Genomic DNA, 9,571 nt, shown 5'->3' with positions numbered 1-9,571 from the left:
AGGGAGGGTTGTAGGGGCGGGAGGAGGTTACAGAGATAGGGAGGGTTGTAGGGGCTGGAGGAGGTTACAGAGATAGGGAGGGTTGTAGGGGCTGGAGGAGGTTACAGAGATAGGGAGGGGTGTAGGGGCTGGGGGAGGTTACAGAGATAGGGAGGGTTGTAGGGGTTGGAGGAGGTTACAGAGATAGGGAGGGTTGTAGGGGCTGGAGGAGGTTACAGAGATAGGGAGGGGTGTAGGGGCTGGAGGAGGTTACAGAGATAGGGAGGGTTGTAGGGGCTGCAGGAGGTTACAGAGATAGGGAGGGTTGTAGGGGCTGGAAGAGGTTACAGAGATAGGGAGGGGTGTAGGGGCTGGAGGAGGTTACAGAGATAGGGAGGATTGTAGGGGCTGGAGGGGGTTACAGAGATAGGGAGGGTTGTAGGGGCTGGAGGGGGTTACAGAGATAGGGAGGGTGTCGGGGCTGGAGGAGGTTACAGAGATGGGGATGGTTGTAGGGGCTGGAGGAGGTTACAGTGACAGGGAGGGGTGTAAGGGCTGGAGGAGGTTACAGAGATAGGGAGGGTTGTAGGGGCTGGAGGAGGTTACAGAGATAGGGAGGGTTGTAGGGGCTGGAGGAGGTTACAGAGATAGGGAGGGTTGTAGGGGCTGGAGGAAGTGACAGAGATAGGGAGGGTTGTAGGGGCCGGAGAGGGTTACAGAGATAGGGAGGGTTGTAGGGGCTGGAGGGGGTTACAGAGATAGGGAGGGGTGAGGCCATGGAGGGATTTGAACATAAGGATGAAAAATTTAAAATCGAGGCATTGGCAGACCAGGAGTGACTCGGGGTGATGGGTGAACACAATTTGGTGTAAATTAGGTAACAGGAAACTGAGATTATAGATCTGGATTGAAAGCTGACTAAAGAAGTAGAGAACATGATCTTGGCTATCACTCTGGTCTGTAGTCAGAGAATGCTGTATTTCAAATTGAGATGATGCTCAGTGTGTTTGAGAGGATGTGAAATATTAAATCAAACAGTGAAGGTGTCCCAGTCAATACTTATCCCTTAATCAATGACCACTAAAAACAGAGGAACTGCTCAGATACGTTGGTGGCAGTTTGGTGGTGAGCAGACTGCATTTTCCTACATTACAACAGAATCTGTACTGCTGAAAAATCTGCACTGCCTGTGCAGCGCGATGGGACATCCTAAGGACATATCAAGACGGTTTATAAACACAAGTTCATTCCTTCTAAGAACTAGAGTCAGTGTTAAATGGCAAGCTCATTATTCCTAATTTAATCTACTATTTAAAAAATGATTAAAACAATAAGAATTCCAGAGAGGTCAAATAATTTCAAATCATTCATTATCACAAAATAACATTATGTAAATCTGGTAAGATATTAATAGGTGCCATCAGGCCACACTCTGTAGCAACAAAAATCATTATGGGCCTGTTACCTTGGAAACAGTCATCTGTCGAGAATACTCTGCGTGGCTTTGAGCTGTTTGCTTTCACATTAATGAATAGTTTTGGATGGGTTTTGAAATTTCTGAAGAACAAATACTTACACTTATATAGCGCCTTGAACATTGTAAAAATATCCCATGATGCTTCACAGGAGCGATATCAAAATCTAACACTGAGCCACATAAGGAGATACTAGAGCAGGTGACCAAAAGCTTGGTCAAAGAGGTGGGTTTTAAAGAGCACCTTAAAGGAGGAGAGAGAAGTAGAGAGGAGAGAGGTTTAGGGAGGGAATTCCAGAGCTTAGGGCCCCCAGGCAGCTGAAGGCACGGCCGCCAATAGTGGAGCGATGGGAATCGGGGGATGTACAAGAGGCTGGAATTGGAGGAGCGCAGATATCTCAGAGGGTTGTGAGGCTGGAGGAGATTACAGAGATAGGGAGGTGGGAGAGACCATGGAGGGATTTGAAAACAAGGGTGAGAGTTTTAAAATTGAGGGTTTGCTGGACTGGATGCCAATGTAGGTCAGCGAGTGATTGGGGGTGAATGGGACATGATGATGGGAGAGGATAAGGAACGGTAAACTTAGCTGAAAGACAAAGACAACAGCGAGGCAGCGAAGAAACTAGCTCAGCATCTGACCACACGGAAACCCGTAATTAAGTTATTTTATACAGCAGGTACCAACAGATGAGGCTGGGAATAAACATGTGATATGTATGGAAAATATAAATGTTTTTTAAGTGTTTTATTTCGTGGAGCTGACCAGCTGTTTTTTCATTATTGTGATTATGAGTCAAGTAATCTGATTCGCAGTGAAGTGAGGTGGAAGAAATTGCAGCTGAGACAAGGATAAGTCCTTCCTGCATTAAACTTCTCACATGGTTTAATAGAAGTGAAAGACAATCTCCAATTTCTTCCCAAGGCAATGGAACTGGGAGCAGAGTTGGTAAGGCCGGAGGTAGAGTCTCCTGCACTCCCCGCTACCCCCCTCCTCCCCAGTGCCAACATCGCCCCGGATCCTGTGCCCCCAATCCCGACACCTCCTTGCACCCACCCACCACACCCCCTGCGTGTTCCCAGTCTCCCCACACATCCCACACCCCCTCTACAGCTCACCAAAGTGTGGGGTGTGGGAAATCAGCCAATGAGCAGGTCAGAGTTTGTAGGGAAGGGTAAATGGGGGTGAGGGGGTGGGGGAGCTGGTGGTACTGCTTATCCCGACAGTAAACCTGAGCTGTCTTTGAGAGCCCAGGAGGTGGCTGGAATAGTGTTAAATGCCTATATGTGACTCCAGTCCCAGACCAGCAGGGTTGACTCTTAGCTGTCCTCTGAAGCAAGCCCCTCAGCTGGAGTGAACTACAGATGGACGATAAATATTTGCTTTGCCAGCAACATCCCCATTCCAAGGATGGAGATATTCCTCAGTCAACATTTCAACAGCTCCTAAAACACTTTTTGAGATTCCTGAGAGGCCTGTTTCAGACTCTTGAACGTTTCTTCTCTAACAAGACTTTAAGCACTGGAGGTCTCGCCTGGGAATCAGTATAGTCCATTCCAAATGGGCTTTCACTCAAACACACCATGCTGCACACAATGACCCAACAGTTTTGTGTGTCCTATCACGAAAAGTACGGCAAAAAAACCTGCTTAAGCAACAGCGAGTGAGTGCCTTTAACCCAGCTTTTCCTTTCAGGTGCTGACCTGCCACACATACTGAGTCTTTGCTGTTCTTATAACTACAAATTAAGTCTTAATTCTGAACACTTGGTGATGAGGTGGTTAGCGTATTTTCAATACATCTCTGAAATCCCTGCAGAGGATGGGAACAGCTGATAGCTAACCCATGGAGGTCTTGTGGACCAGCCCTGCCTCTGACCCTGAAGCCCCAAGTTCAAGTTCCCCTTGGGTGTAGTAGCCATGGAAGGAAGGTCATGACACAGTTTGAACCAGCAGATAATCAGCCTGTTAACACTTACTCAAAGGGAAACATGTGCATGTGAAGATACCATTTATTAATATAAACAAAGATAGGATCTAACTACCAGCTGCACTGGGCAATCAAGTAATTGGCTGTGAATGAGGCACATTTTTTATTAAAGTGCTAGAATTTCTTTCTCGTAACCTTTACTGCACTCCCTCTATGGCAAGTATACCCTTTCTTAGGTAGGGAGACCAAAACTGCACACAATACTCCATGTATGGTCTCAGCAAGGCCCTGTACAGCTGCAGTAAGGCATCCTTGCTCCTGTACTCAGTCCTCTCACAATGAAGGCCAACGTACCATTTGCCTTCTTAACTGCTTGCTGCACCTACATGCTTGCTTTCAGTGATTGGTGTACAAGGACACCCAGGTTCTTTTGTACATCAACATTTCCCAATCTATCACCATTTAAATAATACTCTGCCATTCTGTTTTTCCTACCCAAGTGGATAACTTCACCCTTATCCATGTTATACTGCATCTGCCATGTATTTGCCCACTCACTCAATCTGTCTAAATCGCCTTGAAGCCTCTTAACATCCTCCTCATCGCTCATATTCCCGCCAAGTTTCGTGTCATCAGCAAACTTGGAAATATTACATTTGGTTCCCTCATCCAAGTCACCGCCAGCCATTCCAAAAAAGACCCATTTACTCCTATTCTCTGTTTCCTGTCTGTTAACCAATTCTCAATCGAAAACACACACACACACTCACACACAGAGTTACACAATACAATCTCACACATACAAACACACACACACACACACGCGCGTGCACACACACTCACATATACACACGGATACACACACACACACACACACACGTGCAAACACACCCACTCACACACCCACTCATACACTCTCATATATACATACACACTCATACATACACTCAGATACACACATTCACACACTGACACAAACCACAGACACATACATGCATATGCACACACATATGCACATATGTACATACACTCACACATACACATAGATACACACATGTTCACACACACATTCACACACACACACACATGCAAACACACACTTACAAACCCACTCATACAGTCTCACATATGCACACTCACTAACACATACACTCACACACACATTCAAACGCACACAAAAATACAAACATACACTCACAAACACATATTCACAACATACACATTCACACATGCGCACACACACATTCACACGCACCCATACAAACACACTCACACTCACACAGTCTCACATATACACACACGCACACACACACTCGCACATACACTCAGACACACACACACAAAAACACACATATCCACACACACACACACACAAATACACACACATACATTCGCGCGCACAAACATACATTCGTGCGTGTGCACAAACACACACCACAGACGCACACAGACATATGCACACACATACGCATGCGTGCACACACACTCACATACACACACAGATACACACACATTCACACACACACGTGCAAACACACACACACACACAGTCACAGTCTCACATATACATATGCACTCACATACACTCAAGCACACACACATTCAAACGCACACAAAAATACACACATACACTCACAAGCACATATTCACATGGATACACATTCACACACATATTCACACACACACACACACACACACATTCACACAACATATTCACATGCACACACATTCACATGCACACACACACACACACATTTACATGCACACACACACACACACACATTCACACACGCACACACACACACATTCACACACACACACACACACACATTCACATGCACACACACACACACATTCACACACGCACACACACACACATTCACATGCACACACACACACACATTCACACACGCACACACACATTCACACGCACCCATGCAAACACACACACACTATCCGAGGCTTCTTGTTCCCAGGGAGTGGTCACTGATGTGAAATCAGCTACTGGAATCCTTTCTCCTGCAGAATCCTGATATTAGTTGGCTAAACTGAGATCACCACATGACGGAGAAAATGAAGACACCTATCATGCTGTCACTGCCAGGCTCAGTACATTAATGTCCCATTCTGCTGTGTTCTCATCTCATTTTCATTTCCACCTGAAGTGGATCATGTTTCCAATTGTTCCAAAGATTGATAATCATCACTGGCTTCCAATACCCGATACCGGAAATCAATGGTTAATTCTAACACAATCACATCTGTCTTGGCTCAGAGCCTTGGCTTTGTATGGAGGTGTCATCCTTGGACACAGCAGGAGAACTTTTTTGAAACATTTTGTGCTGTACTTATTCCTCTGACTAGATATTATATCAATTTCTGTCAGTTTTCTAGATTGTCATTCTATAATAATTGTTATTTTAAGCTTTTGATGTGCAACCAAAATTGATGACTAACCTTGAATATTTGTGCTATAATTTTCAGATGATTTTTTTTTCACTGACATTTCTAGTTTCAAGATGAAGTGTTTTGGTATTTGATGAGATAGGAATTCATAACACCTTCACCAACCAATTAAATTATCCTCATCAGTCTGTCACTACCACTTCTCCAGATGCATTTTTGAAATAACCAACTATGAATTATCATGAGCATTTATTTACTTAATGACCAATATATATGTGGGTGGAACTATGTAAATTATAATGTTTAACTATTCCTTAATCATAGATTTCATTCATAAGGAGAAATCTGGAGATGGAATAATTGCCTCAGCATTTCAAGAGAGAGGAACAAACGAGCATTGAAATAACTTCCATGATATTTTCTGTCATATCCAGCCCTGTTCCCGTTGTCATGTTTGGTGACGCAAGGATTTTTGAAAAATTTCAGTTATGGGATGTGGGCTTCGCTGGCTGGGCCCAGCATTTATTGCCCATCCCTAGTTGCCCCTTGAGAAGGTGGTGGTGAGCTGCCTTCTTGAACCGCTGCAGCCCCTATGCTGTAGGTACACCCACCGTGCTGTTAGGAAGGGAGTTCCAGGATTTTGACCCAGCGACATGAACTTCAACTAACATGGTGCCGGACAGGGGTCTGATCCAGAAGGGCGTAGATCGCAAACTCCCACCCCCTGCCTTCGAAAGATGTCAGATAATACATGTAGCGGCCATTGAACGGCTTCCCGGTGGGAAACTGGCCGATCACATGCATGAAGGGCGGACAGCACGCTGAATCGGGGGGAACGTTAGGGGGCAGAAGGGGTAAGCCCTGATCCAGGCGTCAGTCACAGCCGACCATTTAAAGGGGCCCCTGGCATTGGAGAGTGGCAGCTGGCTTCAGAAAGCATTTTTTGGAGGAGCAAGAATTTTGTGTGGAGGAATATAAATCCCAGTGAAGTATTGCAGTGGGTAAGAGCTTGGTTTTGGAAGCTTTCAGGACCTTTCCCAGGGGAGAAAGAACATTGGAACATTCCCCTGATGGACAGCAAGTGTTCAGGGAGCTATTCAAAATCAGCCCCTTGAAAATCAGCCCTTAACTCTCTGTCTCTCGACAGGTTGCCGAGCAAATGGAGTGAGGGGCTGGTGGGGCTGGCCCCAGGCCAAGGATGGCCTTGAGGCTGGAGATTGACCCCCTGTGGTCCTCCTCCATGCTGTAAGTTCTCAGCATGCCCGCTGTCGGGAAGTGGGGGACCTCCCAGCCAGACAAAAACAGCGTGGACGGAGGCCACGGCGGAGGTGAGCGGCCCTGGGTCATACAGTGACCCCTGTTGGAGAGCTGGAAAAGGCTCAATGCCCTGCTGAGGTCTGAAAGGGCGAATGTGTCACCATTCCGGAGACGGACATACACGGAAGGCTGCGATGTGGGTCAGTGGTGGGATTGTTCTGCCTATTTCCCAAGTGTGTAAGACAGCATGAAGCGGGATGCAGACATGCCACTCTGATTGGGCAATAGGGGTAATGCAGGAGGGGCGGGAGGTAGGCTGGGGAACGCAACACCTTTTAGTTGACAAAGAGCAGTGAGGAATGTGGCGACAAAGTATGGGTTGGCCAGACATCTGAAGTTATGAGGATAACACAGTTTCATCGTTACAATTTCTCCCATAATTTGCCGGAGAAGAGGGAGTACAATGCCATAGAGAGGAACAGCAGCATAGGCAATGTCCCCAGTGTCACCAGCCTGGTTGAAGGTGAGGTCCTGGAGTTGGCTGTCACTGATTGGAGCCAGGCCATAGGCAGGGGTGAGGTGGGAGGAAGGCCCTGGTGTGGCGAGGTTCTGAGGACTCACGTCTATAATTCCTGCAAACAGTGCTGAGGGGGCTGGGGTGGGGAGGCTGCTGGACACTGGGGGAATTGGCAGGACGGCTGCACTGATGGTGACTTTGGAGGCTTGCAGAATTCAGGGAGGAAGATGTGTTTCCATGTCAGAGCGTCTAGGGTTCAAACACTGGCTAAAACTCCCAATGGTCCCAGAGTTTGCAATGAGCAGGTGTTTCTCTGCAAACTCAGCTCAAAGGAGGGAGACGCCCATCATTCTCCCTCTTTTTGTTTCCACCACAGGTGCAACATCGGCAGCTGCAGGCTATTGCCCTGAGGAACTGACTGTACCCTCGGAGGAGGGAGAGGGAGAGGGAGAGGAAGCCTCAGAGAATGTAGCATCACATCCCTGCTCTGCACCCAGCAGCAGTGCAGATAGACACAATCTTCGGGGGCTCTAATTCCAACACAGAAGGCAAGGCATTCACACCCTGGACATTCAGTTGGCAGGGGAGGGCCTTTGCCTGCCTGGTGTTGCTGCCTCCCCTCCACAGCCCCTCACTTCACAGCCCCTCCTCCACAGCCCCTCACTTCACAGCAGGTTGCTCACTTTCCTGCCCCTCATGGCACACCTGCTCCCGGGCCAGCTCTCCTCCTCCTCTCCTCCTCTCCTCCTCCTCCTCTCCTCCTCCTCCTCTCTTCCTCCTCCTCCTCTCCTCCTCTCCTCCTCCTCCTCTCCTCCTCCTCCTCTCCTCCTCCTCCTCCTCTCCTCCTCACTGGAGGAGGTGCCTCCAGCAGAATTCACATTATCAGACACTGATTTACAGCACAAGGTGCAGAGCTCAATGTTGTTGAGAGTTCTTCCTTTCTGCCCTCTTCCCAAGGAGATGCCCTAGTCTAGGTGTACACATAATGAAAAGCAAAATTTCCAACGCTAGCTATGCCTTTAACTTCTGTTAAAGTCAGCCGTAGTTCCACTTGCAGCTTTTATATCCCCCTTTCCAACATGACATGAAAATAAAACTGCCTCTTGTGCACCCTCTGCATGATGACATGGGCTACATTTCATTGCAGTCAATTGGTTTCCAAACCAGCTTAACTGCTTAGTAATGAGGTATTTAAAAATGGTGGGAGGGCTGTCGATTTCAGGGCCCACCCAGCTACAGCGTTACACTGGACCGGCATGAGCACGCCAGGTTCCTAACCCAACACCATGACGCCCGATTTTACACATGCACAGGACTGTGGCAGTCCCGCTTTGCACATGTAAAATTCAGCCCATAGTTCCAAGTCAGGATGCTGTGTGGCTTGGAGGGCAACTTGCAGGTGGTGATGTTCCCATACATCCGAGCTATCTAGAGACATAAGCACTAAAATTAAGGCTCATGTTCCATTCACTGTACTGAGGCAGTGCTGCACTGTCAGAGGTGCTGTCTTTTGCCTGTGACATTAAAGTGATTACACTGACCAATACCTAGCTTTCAATCAACATCATTATAATAGGTTAAATTGTTTTCACATTGCTGTTTGTGGGATCTCACTATGCACAAATTGGCTGCCTCATTTCCTATATTACAGCACGGTTACACATCTAAAGTGCTTCATTGGTTGTAAAGCACTTTGGGATGTCCTGAGATTATAAAGGAACTATATAAGTGCAAGTCTTTCTTTCTTTTACACTAGCTCTTGTCTCCCTGTAAAAAACACCACAGGAAAATGATTTGGTAAGTGTAGCAAAATCTCATTCCTGTTCAAACTTTTCATCAAAATCATTATGTAAACTCACACTGAAACAGCCTATGTAAACGTTTAGAATGGACATCTTGAATGGAAGGATGACAATGTTACTGAATTGAATGGGGACAATGTCATAGGCATTTTTCCAGTGATATAATTCTGGTTTCTTGCTTGTCACACCTGTTTCCTGGTGTCATGCTT

This window comes from Cetorhinus maximus, chromosome 4 (assembly GCF_964194155.1).
Source record: "Cetorhinus maximus chromosome 4, sCetMax3.hap1.1, whole genome shotgun sequence".
Classification (NCBI taxonomy): Eukaryota; Metazoa; Chordata; class Chondrichthyes; order Lamniformes; family Cetorhinidae; genus Cetorhinus; species Cetorhinus maximus.
The sequence above is the reverse complement of the archived record's forward strand: the minus strand, read 5'-3'. Positions refer to the sequence as shown.